Source organism: Moschus berezovskii, chromosome 27, assembly GCF_049115385.1.
Source record: "Moschus berezovskii isolate FMDL1 chromosome 27, NW_MosBer_1.0, whole genome shotgun sequence".
In the NCBI taxonomy this organism is placed as follows: Eukaryota; Metazoa; Chordata; class Mammalia; order Artiodactyla; family Moschidae; genus Moschus; species Moschus berezovskii.
In genome coordinates, this window is record NC_142486.1 from 37,278,634 (window position 1) to 37,303,472 (window position 24,839).

Here is a 24,839-nt window from a genome sequence, read left to right on the forward strand (position 1 = left end):
AGGCCAGACAGCCATGATAAATTTCTCAATGGTCCTATCTCTAAAACAGTTGACCCGAAATGGCAAGCTGTCTTTTGTTTAAACATGAAATCACCATTCCATGCCTTAGTTTCTTATTGTTTATCTCCTGGATACCCAAGAGGGACACATGACAGATCCTATTGTCTAAAACAGCCACTGTATGATCACACTGGATTTACTCCAGAGACCCAAGAATGGTTCAGTATTTGTAAATCAATCAATGTGATACAACACATTAACAAAAGGAAGGATAAAAAAAATCACATGACCATGTCTATATGCACAGAAAAAGCATCTGATAAAATTCAACACCCATTCATGATAAAAACTCTCATCAAAGTGGGTATAGAGGGAACATATTCCAACACAATACAGGCCATTTATGACAAACCTGAAGCTAACATCATACTCAACAATATAAAGTTGAAAGTCTCTTCTCTAAATCCAGGAACAAGACAAGGATGTCCACTCTTCCCACTTTCATCTTTATCATAGTATTGGAAGTCCTAGCCACAGCAATAAGACAAAAAAATAGAAATAAGTCGTCTATTTATTTTTAAAATAACTTTCAGCCATGAAACACCAGGTAGGGCCCATGGTCACATAACTAATGAGAAAGAAGTTTATCTTCTATATATTTCAAATTCCTAACGGGTTATTGGACTTATACTCTCTTTGATCGACCCAGTACACATTTTCTCTTGATATTTATATCCATTCCCTTAGTGTATCCCTTCTGATTCCAACATCAGCAGCAGGTTCCTGCCCTAATGTGACAGCCACAGTCCTTGAGAACTAGTAGATTTAGAAAGACTTCTCAACTTCATCATCACTAGCTCCCACTTCCCTTCTTCCTACTTTCCATTAACATCATTCATTATTCAGTTCAGTTCAGTTCAGTCGCTCAGTCCTGTCTGACTCTTTGCGACCCCATGACCCAGGCACGCCAGGCCTCCCTGTCCATCACCAACTCCCAGAGTTCACTCAAACTCATGTCCATCGAGTCAGTGATGCTATCCAGCCATCTCATTCTCTGTCATCCCCGTCTCCTCCTGCCCCCAATCCCTCCCAGCATCAGAGTCTTTTCCAGTGAGTCAACTCGTCGCATGAGGTGGCCAAAGTATTGCAGTTTCAGTCTCAGCATCAGTCCTTCCAATGAACACCCAGGATTGATCTCCTCCAGCATGGACCGGTTGGATCTCCTTGCAGTCCAAGGGACTCTCAAGAGTCTTCTCCAGCACCACAGTTCAAAAGCATCAATTCTTCGGCGATCAGCTTTCTTCACAGTCCAACTCTCACATCCATACATGACCACGGGAAAAACCACAGCCTTGACTAGACGGACCTTGGTTGGCAAAGTAATGTCTCTGCTTTTTAATATGCTATCTAGGTTGGTCATAACTTTCCTTCCAAGGAGTAAGCGTCTTTTAATTTCATGGCTGCAATCAGCATCTGCAGTGATTTTGGAGCCCAAAAAATAAAGTCTGACACTGTTTCCACAGTTTCCCCATCTATTTCCCATGAAGTGATGGGACCAGATGCCATGATCTTTGTTTTCTGAATGTTGAGCTTCAAGCCAACCTTTTCACTCTCCTCTTTCACTTTCATCAAGAGACCTTTTAGTTCCTCCTCACTTTCTGCCATAAGGGTGGGGTCATCTGCATATCTGAGGTTATTGATATTTCTCCCAGCAATCTTGATTCCAGCTTGTGCTTCTTCCAGCCCAGTGTTCCTCATGATGTATTCTGCATATAAGTTAAATAAGCAGGGTGACAATATACAGCCTTGACGTACTCCTTTTCCTGTTTGGAACCAGTCTGTTGTTCCATGTCCAGTTCTGACTGTTGCTTCCTGACCTGCATACAGGTTTCTCAAGAGGCAGGTCAGGTGGTCTGGGATTCCCATCTCTTTCAGAATGTTCCACAGTTCATTGTGATCCACACAGTCAAAGGCTTTGGCATAGTCAATGAAGCAGAAATAGATGTTTTTCTGGAACTCTCTTGCTTTCTCCATGATCCAGTGGATGTTGGCAATTTGATCTCTGGTGCCTCTGCCTTTTCTAAAACCTGTTTGAACATCTGAAAGTTCACGGTTCACGTATTGCTGAAGCCTGGCTTGGAGAATTTTGAGCATGACTTTACTAGCGTGTGAGATGAGTGTAGTTGTGTGGTAGTTTGAGCATTCTTTGTCATCACTCATTATTAGAGAAATGCAAATCAAAACTACAATGAAGTATCACCTTACACCAGTCAGAATGGGCATCATCAAAAAATCTACAAACAAGAAAAGCTGGAGAGAGTGTGCAGAACCCTTGTGGACTGGTGGTAGAAATGTAAACTGATACAGCCACTATGGAGAACAGTATGGAGACTCCTTTAAAAACTAGCAATTAAATTACCACATGACCCAACAATTCCACTACTTGGCATATACCCTGAGGAAACCATAACTGAAACAGACACATGTACCCGAATGTTCATTGCAACACTAGGACCAGAAGCAACCTGGATGTCTATCAACAGATGAATGGATAAAGGAGTTGTACATATATACCATGGAATATTATTCAGTCACAAAAAGGAATGCATTCGAGACAGCTGTAAGGAGGTGGATGAACCTAGAGCGTATTTTGCAGAATACGCTACAACATGCAAAACAGACAGCCAGTGGCAGTCTGTTATGACCCAGGGAGCTCAAACCCAGGGCTCTGTGACAACACAGAGAGGCAGGATGGGGTGGGGGCTGCAGGGAGGCTCAAAGGGAAGGCGACATTTGCATCCTTATGGCTGATTTATGCTGATATATGGCAGAAACCAATATAATATTGTAAAGCCAGTAGCCTCTGATTAAAAATAAATACATTTGTTTTCTATAAAAGATCTCAGGGAAAACAATTACCTATACCATAGCAGATTCACTCTCTGATTTACAGAGGTGCGGTGCCCTGCTGCTTCTTTGGCCACCCAACAATTATATAGCTTGTTTGGCAGGGAATACCCTGACCTATGGGGCTCCCTGGTGGTTCAGACAGTAAAGAATCCACCTGCAATGCAGGAGACGTGAGTTCGATCACTGGGTCAGAAAGATCCCGTGGAGATCGAAATGGCAACCCACCCTAGTATTTGTGCCAGGGAAATCCCATGGACAGAGGAGCCTGGAGGGCTACAGTCCATAGGGTCCCAAAGAGTTGGACACGACTAAGCAACTAAGCATGCATGCACCTGACCTATAAATATCATTACAGGAATCACTTAAATGACCTTGTTTGCCCCATCACCCTTATGAGGTAAATATCATCAGCCTCATTTTAAAGATGACCAAGTGGAGGCTAAGAGATAACTAGTTGATACAAAGTCACAGGCTTAATAAGGGTCAGCATGGGACTTCAATCCAGGAGTGTCTGATTTCCAAACCCTTGCTGTCAATCACCAGATGATGCCCACAGGGTCTCCAGGAGGCAAGGATTTATGCTGATTTCTGAACCCACAGTCTGCACTCAAACCAGATATAACTATGCCCTTCTTAAGAAAGATTTGCATTCAAATCTCCTAACAGCGGGAAATAGTCCTAGACAAGGACCGAATCCACAATGAGGGAGGCACTGAGCTAGTTCTTAAAACCAGCCATTTATCTCCTCTCCATGTTTCCTTGTCAACTCATGAGGCTTCAGTATTCCTCTCCTGTCGTCCAGGAAAGTTGTCTTTTCCCCACATCCCTAAGATGGTGAAATTTTGGAGACAGGTGCTCAGCAACAGGGACTCTCAGGTCTGTTTTCTGCTGCGGAAACATGGCCTCCCTCCTTGAGTTACGGGTCTGTGGGCCTGCATGGGTGATGCTGTCCACAGACCATACGCGATATAAGGGTGGGGGCAGGCACAGACAGCACACACAGCTTACCAATTTTCAGTCAAGCGCCTGTAGGAATGTTTCTAGGGTAATTAGATTCATGACCTGCCACAGGGAACAATTTCTTCCACTAACTTATCTGGACTACAGAAACAAGCATAAACACTCCAGTGGGGCCTCTAAATTCTGACCCAAACTTGAGTGGATCTGACTTTCATCTCATGCCAGAAGCTGCTTTCTGAATTATGGCAGCTTTCCTGCCTCTACCTTGAAGTAAACAGGCCTCTGGGAGTTTCAACAGCCACTTAAGACTTTTTCTATGCATATTTGGATGAGGAAAACAGCAGCCAGCAAAAAGACAGAGCTAGAGCAGGACAGAAAATGGGTGGGGGGTGGGGAAAGGGCAAGAGAGAGAGAAAGAGGGAGAACCGGGCTGTCCTCATCTTCCAGCTCTTCTAAATTAATCATCAAAGCCACTATTAATTATGCTATTCTGCTGGATTGACTCAGACAATATTACGCCACCATATATTTCACATTTTAACAAGACATATGATTTCATTAGTGTATTCCATCAGCTTTGATGGAAACCTAAGCCTTCAGGATGTTCCCACCCTACCCCCTCCCCCGCCCCAGCCAATAAAAGAAAACCATAAAGGACATTCCCTGATAGCTCAGTTGGTAAAGAATCTGCCTGCAATACAGGAGACCCCAGTTTGATTCCTGGGTCAGGAAGATCTGCTGGAGAAGGGATAGGCTACCCACTCCAGTATTCTTGGGCTTCCTTTGTGGCTCAGTTGGTAAAGAATCTGCCTGCAATGGGAAGATCTGCTGGAGAAGGGAAAGGCTACCCACTCCACTAATCTTAGGCTTCCCTTGTGGCTCAGCTGGTAAAGAATCTGCCTGCAATGGGAAGATCTGCTGGAGAAGGGAAAGGCTACCCACTCCAGTATTCTGGCCTGGAGAATTCCATGGACTGTATAGTCCATGGGGTTGCAAAGAGTCAGATATGGCTGAGGGACTTGCACTTTCACTTTCAAATAAAGGACATTGGAATGGCAACCCATTCCAGTATTCTTGCCTGGAGAACCTCATGGAGAGAAGAGCCTGGAGAGCTACAGTGCAACGGGTCGCAAAGAGTCGGACACAACTGAGCGACTTAACACACAAAGGACATTACAAATTTGAATGAAGCTTGGGAAGTGTGAAAATCAGAGAAATCCAAGAAATGGCTATTCACATTTGCAACAGTATCCAGCGATTCAGTCCTCTCAATTAAAGCATATTTCCGCTTTTTAAAAAAGCAGCTTCTTAGACCATCTTATTAATGCCCTTCATGGATTCCAAGATGCATTTCAGCAAAGTTGCTTCAAAACCATCACAGGTAGGCATGCCTTGTTAGTTTTCCCCTCATTCCCCAAGACCATCAAGGAAAGAAGTGAGACCTAGAAAAGAAATCTCTTCTGTACCATCGGTACCCATTCTGTGTTCCCTGGCTCACAGCAGTGCCTGTATAGCTTCACTCACATGTTCCATTTTTCTAGGCAACAATTTGCTTTCTATTCAGTTCAGTTCAGTCGGAATGTGATATGTGAGCTGTGATCTACTAAATGCACGAAGAAAGAGAACCTCATAAAAGACTGGTATTGAAATAACCACCTGATTCCTGAAAAGACATGGCTAATGTGTCCTTTAAGTCTGCCACAGCACAGATCCCCTCTGATGGATGATCAATTCTTCTACTATATATGGGAAGAGTATGGGAGGGACAGAGATTCACTGGATGCGTATTTACTGAGTGTTGATGAATATGGCAGCCAGACATATTCTGGCTCACGTTCCACTGGGATTTCATAGACTTTGCAGAAGACTGGCCACTGAATGTGGAAGAGGGCGCCATCCTAAAGAATCGCAGAAACATCAAACCTGGGGAAAGAGCTTCAGGGGGCTAGCCGGAAGGGGGTGGGCAAGGTGGAAATCAAAGCCCTGTGGAAGAGTGCAAATAATTCAGCCCCATGTCAGCACAACCAGAAGTTCACAGTGGAGAATCACTGCCAGTGTGGAAAACTGATGCACTCATTCATTCAAGAAATGTTTGAGGGCTCACTATGCTCCAAGCATGCACCTAGCGTGTAGGAACTGAGCCATAAACAAAACTGACAAAATCCCCACTCCCGTGAAGCTTACAATCCAGGGGTGGAGAGGAAGGAAAAAGATAATAAATACCATCAACAAGGTGATTTTGATGAGTGTGCTGTGCCCTGGATAAAATAAACAGAATAATAGAGAGGATAAAGGCAGAGAGAATCTCTTAGAACGTGGCCTTAAAAGAGCCAGTGACCACTTGGGAACCTGGGTCTCCTGCACTACAGGCCAATTCTTTACCATCTGAGCCACCAGGGAAGCCCCAAAGAGGGAACAGACGTGGTCAATACAGACACTGATTTTATTACTATTATTTCCAATGGGAAAGAGGCAGGAAAGAACTCCAGGTCCCCTCCTTGGCTCTGCTTTGTGGTTTATATGTGCCTCGAGACTCTCTCAACTTCACTCCTCTCTTCTGGATCCACCTATAAGTGTACACCAATGGTGGTTTTGACCCGATACGGGATGGTTCCCATCAACACCACCTGTATGAAATTTCTGGGGATTCAATGTTAACCCAAAGGTAGAGAACCTCATGTGCAAAAGTCCTCCAAGATCCCCTCTCCAGCTCTCTCTGATCATGCCCTATGCTTCTCTCCAAACATCTTCTCCATCAACGTCCACGATTACCTCTAACCTACTAACATCCCATAATCTCCTCTGATCAGGAGTCCAGGGCTCTTTGAAATCAACTAACCCAACACGCTCAGCCGGTAGCACACATGACGGAGCTCTAGGCTCACTGAATTCACAGAGATAATGCTGATATTTGGGGGGCTGTGACTTTGAATGTTTGACCCATAAGATTCTGACATATCTCTTTACCCATATCTGCACCAGGTTACTGTTCAATAAACCTTTTGTTCAGGGCACTTCATCATGACTTTCGTAGAGCAATTTACAGCTGGCAAATTGCTTCCACGAAGACTCTCATTTTACTATACGATTAGGCTATACATGTTTCCCCAAAACTATCTTCCTTTCCAGCACTGCTAACAAGAAAATATGAGAATTGAATATCTTTTCTACAGTCATAAGAGGAATCAAAGAATTATTTGCTTCTCTGTTGGAGAAGACTCTTGAGAGTCCCTTGTACTGCAAGGAGATCCAACCAGTCCATTCTAAAGGAGATCAATCCTGGGTGTTCATTGGAAGGACTGACGCTAAAGCTGAAACTGCAACACTTTGGCCACCTCATGCGAAGAGTTGACTCACTGGAAAAGACTCTGATGCTAGGAAAGGTTGGGGGCGGGAGGAGAATGAGATGGCTGGATGGCATCACCGACTCTGTGGACATGAGTTTGAGTGAACTCTGGGAGTTGGTGATGGACAGGGAGGCCTGGCGTGCTGTGATTCATGGGGTCGCGGAGAGTCGGACACGACTGAGCGACTGAACTGAACTGAACTTAGGGGTGGGGCAATACAGAAGGGAGGGAGAGAGACTAGAAAAGTATCAACATTTTCAATTTTGCCTGACCCGGGGAAGGAGAAACACACAGCTATTCGAATATGGAAGGAAAAGAACAAATGCATGGGAGTATCCATTTCCACCTAACTCAAGGGACTCAAGCAGGTGCTGTGTTTACCTAATCTCATTAGATCAGGACAAGCCGCATAATTTGTGGGGCCAGATACAGAATTTAAAACGTAGGGCTTGGGAATTCCCTGGAGTGGTTAAGGCTGGACGCTTCAACTGCAGGGAGCATTGGTTGGATCCCTGGTCAGGGAACTTAGATCCCACATGCTGGGCAGTGGAGCCAAAAACAAACAAACAAAAAAAGTTAATAAAATGCAAGTCCTATTATTAAAAGGGCTTCCCTGGTGGCTCAGAGGTTAAAGCGTCTGCCTCCAATGCGGGAGACCCGGGTTCGATCCCTGGGTCGGGAAGATCCCCTGGAGAAGGAGATGGTAACCCACTCCAGTATTCTTGCCTGGAGAATCCCATGGACAGAGAAGCCTGGTAGGCTACAGTCCATGGGGTCGCAAAGAGTCGGACACGACTGAGCGACTGAACGGAACGGAACGGATTATTAAAAAGTTTTTAAGGATTTAAGATGATGAGAGCAAAACATAAAACAAAGCACGGGCCCTTTTAAGAGCAGAAACCTACCCCAAAACACTGTATCCTCCCAGCAAAACTTGTATCATCTCCATTGTGCATGTGATGCAAGGTTAAGTAACTTGCCCAAGGACACAGCTGGGAAAGGGCGAAGGGAAATTTAAGACCAGAGTCAGCCTGCATCCACAGAACTGCACATGTAGTGACGCGCGCACACACACACACACACACACACAGAGAACTTAATTGATTTTACTTCAAAAATATGGAGGCCCCCAAAGCGTCTCACAAAATGAGAAAACTTAATGACTTCATGCCCTTTAGAACTGCCACGTATTTGTTTGCATTTCATTAAATTTGCAAAGTAAAACTTGATTTAAAATTCCAAGGCTCCATCTCAATGTTCTACATGTGGGGCCTCGTTGAAATGGTTGAACGGATGAGGTATGGGAGGCCCTTTTGCCTTTTCTCTACTTTGTGAGCTTTGCAATTTTTTAATGAAAAATTTCACGGCACATGAATCATAACGTGAGGGGGGGAAATACTAAAACCTGACGGCATTATTGAATTCTGAAACTACTCCAGATTAGATGAAACTACTGCAGATCCCAAGGGACAACATCCCAGCTCAACCCTTTGGTTTTGTTGATAATTGATAGGCAATGTCTCTCCCTCCATGGGATAAATCAAAGCCTGGCACATGAACTTTACCTCAGAGAGCTCCAGCTTGCCCTGACTATGTGTCCAATTCAAACACAGGGTCCTTCTGGTATTTTTCAGAAATGCTCAGATCCTCACTTGGTGACGAATTATTTCAAAGGCATCCGTGTGCCGATACTGATCCAAGAGCTTGGCTCAGCACACAGGATGTAAGAAGAAATGCTTCGATCGGCCCTAACAGTATAGGATACCCTAGAGTTAAGGGGATGAGATTTGAGGCTGAGACTCAAGGAATCACGAGACATCTATGTGGAAGGGTGGGTGCTAAGGGGGCTGGGGAGGGAACAAACTTGAAGCCTAGAACATGCTCGAAGAATGTGGGGAACAGAAAGAAGGCTGAAGCACCGTGAGCAAGGGTGTGTCAAAGGCAGATCTGCAATTTAGAAACTAGACTTTGGCTGCTGCTAATGGAACGGTGGTGCTGGAGAAGACTCTTGAGAGTCCCTTGGACTGCAAGGAGATCCAACCAGTCCATTCTAAAGGAGAGCAGTCCTGGCTGTTCATTGGAAGGACTGATGCTAAAGCTGAAACTCCAATCCTTTGGCCACCTCATGCAACGAGTTGACTCACTGGAAAAGACTCTGATGCTGGGAGGGATTGAGGGCGGGAGGAGACGGGGACGACAGAGAATGAGATGGCTGGATGGCATCACCGACTCGATGGATGTGAGTTTGGGTGAACTCCGGGAGTTGGTGATGGACAGGGAGGCCTGGCGTGCTGTGATTCATGGGGTCGCAAAGAGTCGGTCGCGACTGAACTGAACTGAACTGAATGGAAGGGTGTGAGCTTTCCTGGTGGCTCAGACGGTAAAGAATCTGCCTGCAATGAGAAGACCCAGGTTTGATCCCTGGGTGAGAAAGATCCCCTGTAGAAGGGAATGTCTACCCGTGTCAATATTCTTGCCTGGAAAATCCCATGGGCAGAGGAGCCTGATGGATCTGAGCAAGTGAGCAAGTGAGGATCTGAGCATTTCTGAAAAATGCTACAGTCCACAGGGTTGCAAAGGGTCAGAGACAACTGAGCAACTAACACTTCATTTCAGCCGAAGGGTGTGGAGTGGGATAGGCAGAAGTGATCAGGCAGATAAATCTGGGAGACCCCTGCAGAAGACCATAACTGACGGTATCCAGATTAGCAGCGACAGAAATGACCAGACATGGATGGAATGAGATCCTTCAATTCCTGAAGGCGGATCAGCAATCCATGCTGACAGATTGGGGGGTGAATCGATCAGTCATGATGCCTAGGCTTTTCGCTGAACAACAGAGTGGAGGGTGATGCACTTTACAAAGATGGGAAAGATTTGAAGGCAGAGTTGGTTAGGGTGGCAGCTGAGTGCAACTTATCATGTTGAAAGACGCACTAAGTATTAATATGATACTCTTTCTATTTTTCCAGTTTTTCCCAGCCTTGACTATTTTGAGGGTCATTATTCCAATATCTCTTGTACATACGAACACACCCTCCAGTTTTAACTTCCTGTCAACAAATAATCTGGCCCCAAATATCCATGATGAGATGGTTGGATGGCATCACCGACTCAATGGACATGAATGTGAGCAAACTCTGGGAGATAATGGAGGACAGGAAAGCCTAGTGTGCTGCAGCCCATGGGGATGCAAAGAGTCGGATACAACTTAGTGACTGAACAACAACAAGAAAATATCCATAGAGTTGACACTGAAAATATCTGATCTATAATTTCACAGTCTAAATTCAACTCATTTTCAGTGATTGCCTGAAAATTAATAGAATTATGAAAATAATAAAGGAAAAAGACTTTCCCTAATAAATCAGGCAATAAAGAATCTGCCTGCAATGCAAGAGATATGGGTTTGATCCCTGGGTCAGGAAAATCCCCTTGAGAAGGGAATGGTAAACCACTCCAGTACTCTTGTCTGGGAAATCCCATGGTCAGAGGAGACTGGTGGGCTACAGTCTATGGGGTTACAAAGAGTCGGACATGACTGAGCGACTAACACTTTAATTGTTTCAGTAGGTTTGAAATAGAAGCCTGGATTCCTATCTGCCCTGAGCGTGCAGGAAGTCCAGCTGCTCCTGGCTGCCCCTGCCCTGCCCCCTCACACAGCTCTGGACCTAGGGCTTCACTCCCCCGTGAGAACTCAGTCAACGTTTGCCGTAGTTACCTGGGTGAGAGGAGGGGTCAGAAAGGTGGTTCCTGGTTTCAGAAGCACGACAGTTAGCACAGAGCTCTCATGCCCACGCGAGCCAATTAGCTTGACTCCGTGATAAGACTTTACTGTCTTAATCTCAGCCCTGCTGCCTCACAAATAAATGCCTTTAGTTACGGACGGGACCCCTGAAGAGTGTGTAGCTGAATCAGTGCAAATTCATCCTCACTCAGGTAGAAAAATCAGTCAAAAAACCTGCACTGGGAATGGGACAATCTTGCCAGGACCACATGCAAAGAACAGCCACACTGTTAACTATATGGAAGATTACAAAGCCTGGCTGGCTTTTTTTTTTCCTTCACCAAGTGTGATGAGTCTATCTGCAAGACAGTTATTGGCTTAAAGTTATGTATTTATTTATTTTAATTGGAGGATAATTACGTTACAATATTGGGATAGTTTTTTGCCATACATCAACATGAATCTGACAACCAACATAAGAGTCAGGCACAAGAGACTCTCACTTTAAAGTCAGAAGAAAAATACTTGGGTTCTCTGAAAGGGAGAATGAATTGTTTCAGCTTGAAAGCAATACCTGAGAATAATATGAAACATGCTAGGGGAGCTCGGGGTCTCATCTCTCTGGTTCAGAGCCACAGTCCGCCCCCAGCTCTCTTCGGTGCCCTGAAAGGAATTCCATTGATCAGAATACAAAGCATGTAGTCTTGGTTCCAATGAGGCCATCAAATCAACAGGTACCGCAGGACAAACTACATATTCTGCCAAGCAGTCTCGTGGAAGGAACGACGATGCACAATTTGTTCCAATAAATACGTGAAGTCAAATGTCAAGCATCACACATATCTATCTGAGCTGTTAGAAATTATGAGACTGTGGTTCAGAGGACTGCATCTAATGGAATATCCATCAAGGCCAAAAAAAGGCTCCGATCTGCACCCTCCCCATGAGAAATGCTGACAGCACCATGCTTCTCATTGTAACGCTGACATGGGCAGAAGCACCAGCAGGAGCCTTGACGTGTCACCGCATTTGGCTACAGATGCGTTACAAGAAATTGCAAGGGATGCTATCAGAAAATTGAAAATCCGACGAGTGTTGCACTGAGTCCCTGTAATTCTTCAGTGCTGTTCCAATCTCGTACAAATTAGAAGCCACTTAGAGCTCGAAGGCTGACAGAAGACAGTGAGGTTTTCATTATGCTTTTAATAGGTTTATTGGGAGGTGTCCTAATAACAGGTGCTTGAGAACAGTGATGAGCTGGATCTCTGTATTAAAAGAGATCTTCAAGAGGTAAGCAAACTGGTAGCTCAAATTTGCCGCAAGTGATGACCAGTATGCCCATCTCTGGATAAGGACAAGATGCCTAATAAAACATCTTCAACAGCAGATTGCAAAGAGAACTAATAATTGTCTAATTATGATTTCAGCATGCTCAGGATGGCATTCTAATGGTCATGGTCTGTGATGTCTAACCTATAAGTCACCTTAAAATTAGAAAAACCAGAAATAGACACACAGATGTAGAAAATAAACATATGGAGACCAAGAGGGGAAGGGGAGGTGGGACAGACTGGGAGACTGGGATTGGCATACATTACTGTATATGCCATGATTTTATTTTATTGGGCTTCAAAATCACTTTGGACAGTGACTGCAGCCATGAAATTAAAAGACGCTTCCTCCTTAGAAGGAAAGTTATGACAAATCTAGACAAAAGTATTAAAAAGCAGAGATGTCATTTTGCCAACAAAGATGTGTACAGTCACAGCTATGGTTTTTCCAGTAGTCACATATGGATGTGAGAGTTGGACCATAAAGATGGCTGAGAGCCAAAGAATTGATGCTTTTGAATTGCGGTGTTGGAGAAGACTCTTGAGAGTTCCTCAAACTGCACGGAGATCAAAGGAGTCATTCCTAAAGGAAATCAGTCCTGAATATTCACTGGAAGGACTGACGCTGAAACTGAAACTCCAATATTTTGGCCACCTGATATGAAGAGTGATCCAATGGAAAAGACCCTGATGCTGGGAAGGAAGGAGGGCAAAAGGAGAAGGGGGCAGCAGAGGATGAGATGGTTGGATGGCATCGCTGACTCAATGGACATGAATTTGAGCAAACTCCAGGAGACAGTGAAGGACAGGGGCGCCTGATGTGCTGCAGTGCATGGGGTCACAGACAGACAGACACGGCTGGGTGACTAAACAACAACTGTGTATAAACTAAGCAACTGATGAGAACTACTGCAGAGCACGAAGAATGCCACTCAGGGCTCTGTGCTGACCTCCAATGGGAAGGAAATCCAACAAAGAAGGGACACATGTGTCGGCACAGCTGAACCACTTTGCTGGACAGCAGGAACTAACACAACGTTGTAAAGCAACCATACTCCAATAAACATGAAAATAAAATAAAAAAAAGACACAGCAAAGTTCCCAATACCTTAGTGTTGAACTTCGGAACTCTGACGAAATTAATTCCTTTTGTTAAAAAAAAAAAAAAAGGAGAGAAAAACTCAAAGTAGTTTGTGCAATGGAAGTCTCCTACTTACTAAGAGTTGAGAGTAAACACAGGACTTCTCTTATCACTAACCCTCATTATCACCACCGTCATCATGAAACCTTTCAAATTACTGAATAATTGCCAGCAACATACACAATGCATGCATGATTTGGGGGCAATTATTACTTCAAAGAAAGAACAGAATCGGACACTTAAAGGAAGTGTCCTTTGGCTAAAACAGAAAGGCTACTTCAAAAACAGCAAAAGGAAAAAAAAATCAGTTCACAGAGATATTTTCTTCCACAAACAAGGACAGTTTTCATTTTGTCAGCATTGGGATCACTTCCTGCAAGGGAACCACAGTAATGTATAGTAATTTCATGAAATAATACTTGGGACCATCAATCTAACTTCTGAACATAATAGTATGTTAAGATAAAGCACTTCTTTTCTGGTACACAAACCCATCCATAATGGCTAAGAATATGTTTTTATTAAAACAGTCATATATGAAAAAGTCAACTCTTAACTCTGTTTCCATGGCAACCTGCAATTCAACTTTGCAAGGCACTCAATACCAACTCCTTTTTCTTCCATGTAATTCCTGAAGAGCATTTGTAAATAAAAATTTTAAGAGTCAAATCTTTGAACAAAGTGTTGCCTAGACACAGAAAGAAGGGAGGGGGGGCTTATGAGTTCTCATTTCCGCTATGTTTTCCCAGATATTTGCTTAATTAATTTGTGCGTGTGTCTCTGTTGCGCAGTTGTGTCCGACTCTTTGCGACCCCATGGACCATAGACAGCCAGGCCCCTCTGTCCATGGGATTTTCTAGGCAAGAATACTGGAGCGGGTTACCATTTCCTTCTCCAGGGGATCTTCCTGATCCAGGGGTTGAACTCCCATTTCCTGCGCTGGCAGGCAGATTCTTTATCACTGAGCCACCTGGGAAGCCCTAATTAATTTACTTACATAACAAATATCTATTGACTACCTACCAGGAGCCAAGCCATAAAAATAATGTTACCATGCTCAGGACTTGGCATAAAGTGACCATAATGCAAAGTAAAAAATGCTTGCAGAGTAATGTGGGAGGCAAGGACTTCTGCCAGTTAGAAAATAGCAGGGGAAATTTGAAGAAGCACTGAAGAATGAGCTGGATCTTGAATGATACCAGTAGTAACCCAAGAACAAACAGAGATGACCATGGGTAGATATCGGCTATTAACAGCAAGGGGAGGAAGAGGAAAACAGCACACCTGGGGGAAAGGCAGTAACTCATTCCAGATGAAGCCAGAGATTAGTGAAGGCGACGGGGACCATCCATCACCCCATCACCCGTTCTTTCATTCACGCATCATTCATTCATCCATTCATTCATTCACGCATCATTCATTCATCCATTCATTCACCCATCATTCATTCACCCATCATTCATTCACCCATTCATTCATTCACCCACCCATCATTCCTTCACCCATCATTCATTCACCCACCTATCATTCATTCACCCATTCATTCATTCACCCATCGTTCATTCACCCATTCATTCATTCACGCATCATTCATTCACCCATCATTCATCTACCCATTCATTCATCCACCCATCATTCATCTACCCATTCATTCATCCACCCATCATTCATCTACCCATTCACCCATCATTCATTCACCCATCATTCATTCACGCATCATTCATTCACGCATCATTCATTCACGCTTCATTCATTCACCCGTTCATTCATTCACCTATTCAAGAAGTGAATACCATTCCTGGCACTTGTCATTGTGTTATGACACCCTGGGTAAGTAAAGTGAAAAGTGAAAAGAAAGTGAAGTTGCTCAGTCGTGTCCGACTCTTTGCGACCCCATGGACTGTAGACTACCAGGCTCCTCTGTCCATGGGATTTTCCAGGCAAGAGTACTGGAGTGGGCTGCCATTTCCTCAAGTAAAGTCATTTTCCTCCAGATAGTTACCTTCTAGGGGAATCCCAGAACGCTTTCAATGTTTGCCTAGGGAGCTGAATGGTTTGTAGCAGTAACAAGGATCCACAAAGGATTTACATAGGAAAGCTGGGTTTAGAGAAACTGATCACCAACAGAGAAGCGAGAGCGAGACCAGAAGCACGATTGAAAGTGGGTGAGGGCTGCCTTCATAAAGTGCCCACAAACTGGGCATCTGGAACAAATAAAGTGTTGATACATCACCTCACAGAATTCTGGAGGCTAGAACTCAGAAAGCAAGGTGCCTGCAGGCTTAGCCCCTTCCGACAGCCATGAGGGAGGCTCCATTCCATTTCTCTTTCCTGGTTTCTGAAGGTGTTTTGCTGGAAGCCTTGGCATGTCTTGGCTGGTGGCAGTATCACCTCAATCTTCTCATGACATTTTCCTCCCTGAGTCCTAATCCCTCAGGACAACCAATCACACTGGATTAGGGCCCATACTAATGACGTCATTTTAACTTGGTTACCTCTGTAAAGACTCTGTCTCTAGGTAAGATCATGTTTTGAAGTGCTGAGGGTTTAGACTCCAATGTATCTTTTGGTGGGAATAATATTCGACCCATACAGAAAGCATCCATATCCCTCTATCAGACTGTAGATTTTTAAAACTTTTCCTGCATTATTTTTTGGCCAAATAAATCACCTTACAACTGTTCTATAATGGCGAAAAAGAAAATCCATATACAAACAGGTCACTGTCACTACAATGAGAGAAGCAAAGAAGGCTCAAAAGAATGCTATAAAACTGGGAGGGAAGGGAAGATATTCAGACGTGAAATGAACAGGGCTGATGAGGAAGGAAAGGGAGGGAGTCGCCAAAAACGAGGCAAAAAGTGGCGACAGAAACCTACTGCACTAAATCGACAGGAACAGGGACAGGGAGGCCGAACGGAGGGAGAGGAAGGCGAGCCTGGTTTTGAGCATGAGTCACCAGCAAAGGACCCAGAAGCTGGGGAACAGAAATCAAAGACCAACTGCAAGAGCAGTAAGGATCATACCCAGAAATTTCAAGAAAGATCAACTCTCTGTTTCCGTGTTTCTCCTGAAGAATGGTAATAGTATGCACTTTCTCTCATGAGACATGTGGGAGGATTACAAGACTTTATGCACGAAGAGCACCTAGAACAGGGTCTGACTCAGAGTCCCATCACTGGAAGGATCGTCCAGGGCGACCAAATCCAGGACCAAAGTGGGAAAGGGACGGGATGAAGGAGCTCGGAAGCACGTTCCAGGGCCTGCCTGCACAGTCCCTGTCTGGGAGAAGACAAGTCAGACACAGACAGAAAGTTATCAAGAGGTCAGAAGTGGTGCAGAGACCAGGTCCCGGAAAGGCATCAAGGGCAGAGACTCTCGCAGCTGGGTGGTCAGGGTCACCTGATGCTGTGGGCAGATGGGGAGAATCAGAGCGGGTGGCCGAGCCCTCCCTGGCGGCCTTCGGGACAGCAGCGTGGGAAGTGGGGCAGTCCGACGGAACGGGGTGGAGAGGAGCAAACAGAGACACGAAATGAAGCCACACACTGGTCTGTTTCAGAACCGAGAAAGGAAACGTCGCTGGAGGAAGTGAACAACTCCAAGGACGTTTTGTTTATAGGATGAGGTGTTCATCAGCTAAAAAGGAAGATCCACTAGGAGTGAGAGACTGACCACATCTGTGAGAGACAGGATAACGAAAAGAAACAGTGCAGATGGATGTGAAGGAGCTATCAAAATAGGGAGGGGACCTATCTTTTTCTTTGCTTAATAATTGCACCCCTCACAGTGTCAGACTTTATTTTCTGGGGCTCCAAAATCACTGTAGATGCTGACTGCAGCCAGGAAATTAAAAAGCAGAGACATTACTTTGTCAACCAAGGTCCGTCTAGTCAAGGCTATGGTTTTTCCTGTGGTCATGTATGGATGTGAGAGTTGGACTGTGAAGAAAGCTGATCGCTGAAGAATTGATGCTTTTGAACTGTGGTGCTGGAGAAGACTCTTGAGAGTCCCTTGGACTGCAAGGAGATCCAACCAGTCTATTCTAAAGGAGATCAGTCCTGGGTGTTCATTGGAAGGACTGATGCTAAAGCTGAAACTGCAATACTTTGTCCACTTCATGTGACGAGTTGACTCACTGGAAAAGAGTCTGATGCTGGGAGGGATTGGGGGTGGGAGGAGAAGGGGACGACAGAGGATGAGATGGCTGGATGGCATCACCGACTCGATGGACGAGTCTGAGTGAACTCCGGGAGTTGGTGATGGACAGGGAGGCCTGGTGTGCTGTGGTTCATGGGGTCGCAGAGAGTCGGACGCGACTGAGCGACTGAACTGAACTGAACTGAACTGAAGGAATGGACAGAGGACTTGTGAGAATGTCAGTGAATGTTCCTTCCCTGGAGAGAAAAAAAAAAAAAAGACCAGAATTTCCAATGAAGGATGTATGGAAATTTACAAGTTATCAGGCAGTACTAGCTTCACAAACACTGGGTAAGACCTGACTGTCTCCTGCAGGAAAATGCTGGGAGCCACGGTGGCATGCCTACTACTCATTCAGGGCAACTTGAGGATTTTTAGGTTCTTTTCCCTTTACAGACCGTTACAGAGTATTGGGTAGAGTTCTCTGTGCTATACAGTAGGTCCTTACTAATTACTTATTCTATGTACAGCAGTAGCACAGTCTTTGAAGAGCCTGTGAGGAGAGGAAAATGACTGACTTCAATCCTTCCTTCCCTTTCTTCCTCCCTCCTCTGGTCACTTCCGCCTGAGAAGGAAGCATGAAGAGAAAACATTCAGTGTGACAAAGATGGAGAACGAGACAGGGGAGAAAGAAAAATGAAAAATAGATCCAGAGAAATGAAGAAAGAGAATGAGTGAGAAAAAGAGGAACACGATGGGTGAGAACAGCTTTGCAGAACAAGGCAACCTGCCTAATGGAAAAACAGAGACGAGGGTAGGAAGCAGTTATGCGGGCAATGGCAAGTTTCAAGGTGTTTTTCCAGCCACCCATCGTATTTCTTTTCAAACTGTGCAGGAGCCTGAAACAAGAAGGCCCTTGGAGTTCAGAAGGGTAATAATGTCTAAAGGGTTTCCCTCGTGGCTCAGCCGTAAAGAATCCACCTGCCAAGCAGGAGACCCAGGTTTGCTCCCTGGGTCAGGAAGATCCCCTGAAGAAGGAAATGGCAAACCCACTCCAGTAATCTCGCCTGGGAAATCCCATGGACAGAGGAAGCTGGTGGGCTAGAGTTCATGGGGTTGCAAAGAGTCAGACATGACTTAGTGACTAAACAAAAACAATAATGTCTGAAACACAAAAGCATGACTCCACTGTGGGAAGGGACCTGAATCTTTAAGCAGCCTTAATCCCTGTCCACTATCTAAAGCCATCCTGAGCAACCCTGATGAGGAAACATAGGTAGGACCTCGTGACCAGAAAGCAGCAGAGCTGGGAACACACCTGGGTCTGAAGCGCACGAGATTCCAAGTTTCTAATCATTCTTGTTGTTGCTGATCAGTTGCTAAGTCGCGTCCGACTCTTTGCAACCCCATGAACTGCAGCACAGCAGGCTTCCCTGTCCCCCCCTCACCATCTCCCAGAATCTGCTCAAACTCCTGTCCATTGAGTTAGTGATGCCATCCAACCATCTCATCCTCTGCCATCCCCTTCCCCTCCTGCCCTCAGTCTTTCCCAGCATCAGGGTCTTTTCCAGTGAGTCAGCTTTTTGCATTAGGTGGCCAAAGGACTGGAGCTTCAGCATCAGGGTTGATTTCCTTTAGGCTAGTCATTATACTTAAATCCTTCCCAAGACGATCCTATCACTCAAGAAAATAAAGAGTGGCCTCATGCTTCATTAGTCTGAGAGCTATTAATTCCAATGGGCAGAGAGGGGGTGACCTTTGTCTCAGTTCTCGGGACCTTGGAATTCAGCTGCACAAGCCAGTCAGTTGATACATGCAAAGCACTCACAACAGGGCCTGCAGCACAGTAAGCTCCATAGAGCTGCCAGCGACAACATCAGCAATAAAAAGCGTGAAAACAACAACTACACATAATAGCAATACACAGTCATTGAGGCAAACAGATCTAAGGTGGTCCTCCATGCCCCCTGTCTCCTGGCACTCACACTTGTTTATTATGCCCTCCCCTCAAGTGTGGCGAAGACCTGTAACTTGCTTCTAAGCAAAGAACTGCAGCAGAGATGATGAGCGTGTGCTCCCATAAGGATGTTACCTGATATGAGCCCACAGGAAGACTTGCCCTGATCCTTCTCTCTCCTTTGCTTCTCCTTTTGTTTCTTTCTTTCTTTTTTTTTTAACAATATACTTATTTTTTTAATTTATTTTTTAAATTTATTTTTTATTTATTTATGACTGTGCTGGGTCTCTGTTGCAATGTGTGGGCTCGTCATCATGGTGGCTTTTCCTTTATGGAGCAAGTGCTCCCAAGCTCTTGGGCATCAATAGTTGCAACACCTGGGCTGAGTTGCTCCGTGGCACGCGGAATCTTCCCACACCGAACTAGTGTCCTCTGCACTGGCCGGGGGATTCTTCAACACTGCACCACCAAGGAAGTCCTCGTTTGCTGGTTTTGAAGAAATAAAATGCCACGAATCCTCTAAGCCACAGGGAACTGAATGTTGTCAGGGGAACACACAAGCAAGAGGATGACTCCAGTTCAACCAGATGAGGACCCAGCCGTGGGTGACATCCTGGTTTCAGTCTTGTGAAACCCTAAACAGAAGACCTGGCTAAGCCGTGCACAGACTTCAGAGCCACAGATCACGAGAAGGAGGGAGAATGAGCATGCAGTAAAACAACAACAGTGTCAGGACCAAGCATGTAATTTGCAGAACCCAAGGCACATATGGGGGTCCGCTGTCCAAAAATTATTTAAAATATCAAGGTGGCAACAGAAGGACTGCTCTGTTGGTCCAGTGGTTAAGAATCCATCTGCCAGTACAGAGGTCATGGGTTCAATCCCTGGTCCAGGAGAAGCCCACATGCCTCAGAGCAACGAAGCCCCTGCGCCACAACTACGGAAGCCCATGTGTCCTAGAGCTGGTGCTCTGCAACAAGAGAAGCCATTCCAATGAGAAGCCCACGCACATCAACTGGAGAGCTCGCCACAACGAGAGAAAGTCTACGTGCAGCAACGAAGACCCAGTGTGGCCAAAAATTAAGTAATCAATTCTTTTAAACAATGGCAACAGAAGAACCACGGACAGGCACCTCCTGGGCGCAGGAGCCTGACTGCCCAAGTCACATACCCATGAACTTGGCTCTGAAGAGCACATGCTTAGTTTAACAACAATATTAACAACAGAACTAGAATTTGAGTGTCAGTCTGTTTGACTCCAAGGATCTTGAAAATATAAAGCAGGTTGAAAGGAGGGTCAGTGGGACCACCAGCCAGGCTGCCTGGAATTGAACCTATTCCACTACTGATAAGTTGGACGTCCTTGGGGAAAGTGTTTAACAGAAACGAACCTCTGCTCACTGTGGATGAAGTAGATATGGTAGTCTGCTCTTCAAAATACTATCAGGAGGGACTTTCCTGTGGTCCAGCGGTTAAGACTCCACCTTGAAATACAGGGGACATGGGTTCAGTTCCTAGTTGGGGAACTGAAGATCCCATATGCTGTGGAGCAACTAAGCCCACGGGACACCACTAGAGAGCCAGAGAGCCACAACTAAAGAGTCCATGTGCCACAAGCAAAGAGCTCGCATGACACAGCAAAGATCCCGCGTGCCACATCTAAGACCTAATGCAGCCAAAGAAAGAAATAATTTATTTAAATGCTGTCACGACTCAGTAATATATGCTAAGCACTTGAAACAGAGTTTGGCACACAGTAGGAATTCAATAAACGGCAGATATCTTCATCCACTGAATACCACTGTCTATTCCCTAATTATCTGCCACTGATAGAAATTTGCATGCATTTGGAAGCAGGAGCAGACTTAGGGAATAATCACCTATTGATGTGATTCATCAAAGTACCTGGGTAGAGGCAATATGATAGATTAGATTCTTTGAAACGTCTCGGATCAGAAGCAAAACAAAAAAGCAAGTGAGAAGTTTCCAACGGCTGAGGGGTGCTAATTAACAACTCAATTAAAAAAGGCAAATTAAACTTTATGGTTCGTTATCCTCCACTGCTTGGTAAATTGTTTTGCTAGGCGAATGATTAAAAATGATCATTTCAGAAAACTGAGATAGCTTCCAAGGAACACAACTATTTTTCAGTATTATACAAAAGGTTTTGCCGCAAAATCAACTTACTTGATTAAAAGGAATGTTACTTCTCTGTGTATGGAAAGCCAGTGGTTCCAATGTCGGGCTTGTGATGCATTAGGTATTTTTGGAGGCTGCGTATGAATTTTGAAGAGAAATGCTTGCTTGCTTGTGGATAAAACACATCTCCAGTCCCCTCCGTGCACTCTTTGTGGGCCCCATAAAGGTTTTTCTGGATACCCGCAATGTATAATTTACATCAAATTAGTTCTGAGCTCTGCAGAAATTCATACAACTCAGGCATTCCTAAAAATGGGTAGTTTCTAGGGAATCTAAAAGACAGACAGAAAATAGATGTCCTGACTTCCCTGGTGGTCCAGTGGTTAAGATTCAGGGTTCCCAAAGCAGAGGGCACGGGTTCAATCCCTGACGGGGGAACTAAGATCTCGCATGTCAAAGACCAAAAAAAAAAAAAAAAAGCAGGCATTCTAATAAAAGCATCAGCCCTCATCCCTGTAATTCTCCAAGCTTTTTTCCCCTCTGCAGTTACATCAGTGGTTCTCAATAATTTTTTCCTACCCCAAAATACCTGAGACACACAACACAGTCCCACCAGTAACTGGATTAGCTTATGGTGGCGCAGTGGTAAAGAATCTGCCTGCCAATGCAGGAGATACAAGGGAAGTAGGCTGGATCCCTGGGTTGAGAAGATTCCCTGGAGGAGGAAATGGCAACCCATTCCAATAATCTTGCCTCAGAAATCCCATGGACAGAGGAGCCTGGCGGGTCCACAAAAGAGCTGGACACGACTTAGGGACTAAACAACAACAGCAGTAACAACTTGCTTCCTCTGGCTTTTCTCTCAAAAAATAAAAAATCATGCAACGAAATGCACAACAGAGACCTCTTGGAAAGCAACAGTCTCCACTGTCTTTACATTTATCTTTATGTCAGGCACTGATGTACCTATGTTTACACTCACATTTACACAGATTTTTCATTTATTTTATACGGCTCAAGGGAAAGAACAATCAGTCATGTGTCCTTCCTCCATTAACTAAGTCCATCCTCAGAAAGAGTCGGACACGACTGAGTGACTAAGCACGCATGCACGCACGTGTACACACACACACCCCCTTACTGGAAATGACACACCTATACCATCTACATTTGTAATGTGCTTAGGGGTCTGTTTTTTCCAGTAAGTAACTTAACCCGTACCAATGAGCACTATCTTTCTCAGTAACAAATAACCCTAAAAACTCAGTGGATTAACACAACAGATGCTAATTTCCTGATCACACAAGACAAGATCATTAATCCATACTGCTTCATTTAATTCCTGGGGTAACTTTATCTCAGTATGTGCCTCTTTGGGGGGAGAAAGAATGGAGAAGCCACACCTTTCATCGAGCAAAATCAGTCACACAACCCACCCAACTGGAAGGGTTCTGGAAATACTGAGGCACAAACGGAATGTTTGTTGAGCATTAAAGTTTCTGTCCAAGGTAACCCCCATAATCATTAAATCCTAGTCACAAACCACCCACGGGGAAAAGTTTCCAGTGTAATAAGGTGTTTTCTTCTTCCTCGATTGGTGCTCAAAAACCAGTAAAGAGCATCTGGCTCCTCTGTGAACTAAAGCATGCTAAAGCCTCCGTGTGGCAAAATAAAATAATGATAATAAACAATACACGCTCTGAAAAACTAATTAAAAGAGCAGCTCAAATCATCGAGAAGCCAGATCAGTTTTAAGTAAAGCTTCTTAAGGATCTTTATCCATCAGACGTGCACAGAAAGCGTTCTGTGAGTTTTCCCCATCCTGTCTTTTAACGTCTCAAACAGCCTCCTACCCAAAGTCAAACGGTGGCAGGAGCTTGTGCCGCTGATGGCAGAACACACGAGACTCCCCACATTTATGAAAGATGATTACATAACTATGATGAGAATGAACTTTTCACACTTTCCACAGAAAGCTAATGGGGAAGAAATGGGCTTTTATAACTCTAGCAAGAGCAAATTAGATTAGTCAGTAAAATCACTTTATGACCAAAGACAGGACCTATGTATCGATATGGTGACTCTTGAAAGGGTCTACTTTCTACTTACTGCTTGCCCAGTTTCCTGCTTTGGAGCCATCTGGGGAGTGGGGATGGAATGATAGATTTCTGCCCTCAGCTGCTGTGGATAAGAATGCCCAAGGGTGGGTTTCACTGTAACAATTATTCTAGGACCAGGGTTAGCAAGCTTTTTCTGAGAAAGGCCAGATAATAAATAGTTTAGGCTTTGCTAGCCATAGAAATTCTGTCTGAACTCCTCAGCTTTTATTCCAGCTGCACAAGCAGACACAGACAGTATGCAAATAAATCATTATGGTTCTGCATCAATAACGCTTGACTTATAAAAACAAGTGATGAGCCATAGAGGGTCATGAGCTATCGTCTGCTGACCACTGTCTTAGAGGATTTTTTTTAGGAAGTTTTTAAAAGAAACATTGTTCATAGAGTGAAAGGCACAGATCTTCGGTTCGTGTTTCTGAATTTTGATAAATGCATATACCATCTAGCCAACACTCTAACCAAGTGTGGGTCATTCCGTCACCCCAGGGTGGTACCCAGGCCTCGAAAGGCAATGACTGTTCAGAATCCTACCATCAATTGTTTTGCCAACTCTTGAACATCACATGTATGAAAACATCTGGTATGCACGCTTCAGTGTTTGGTCCCTACGTTCCTGCTAATGTAGTATCTGAGACTCACCCACATCAGTACACATATCACTAGTCAGACTTCTTCACGCTGCTGAGGGTGTGAACTAAACTGCGTGGGTCTCACCATTTACTCATCCATTCTTCCACTGACGGACATCTGAATTGCTAGCTTTCGGTCTGTCTATTACAAATAAAGCTACAACAACCTTTACCATTGTATACTTGTGTGTGGCGGGGTGGGGGGGCTGAATGCTTCTATTTTCCTTAGGTAATTACTGAGGAGAGGAATTGCTGAGAAATAGATGTTTCCCTGTACAAATACCCACCATACAGATTTCCAAGGCACTTGTGCCACATGCACTCCCACAAGCAATGGATGAGATTTTCTGTTCCTCAACGCCCTCACCAGCATTTGGTGTTTTTCTCCCTTTTTAGTTATTTCAGTGGGTGTGAAGTGTTATCTCAGTGTGATTTTTTTTC

General features: G+C 44.6%; 1 protein-coding gene across 1 annotated transcript in view; it reads right to left on the reverse strand.

Annotated features, from left to right (window-relative positions):
* Positions 1-24,839, reverse strand: part of LOC148773694 (uncharacterized) — a 1,710,192-nt gene that overhangs the window by 855,909 nt on the left and 829,444 nt on the right. The gene's annotated exons all lie outside the window — the stretch shown is intronic.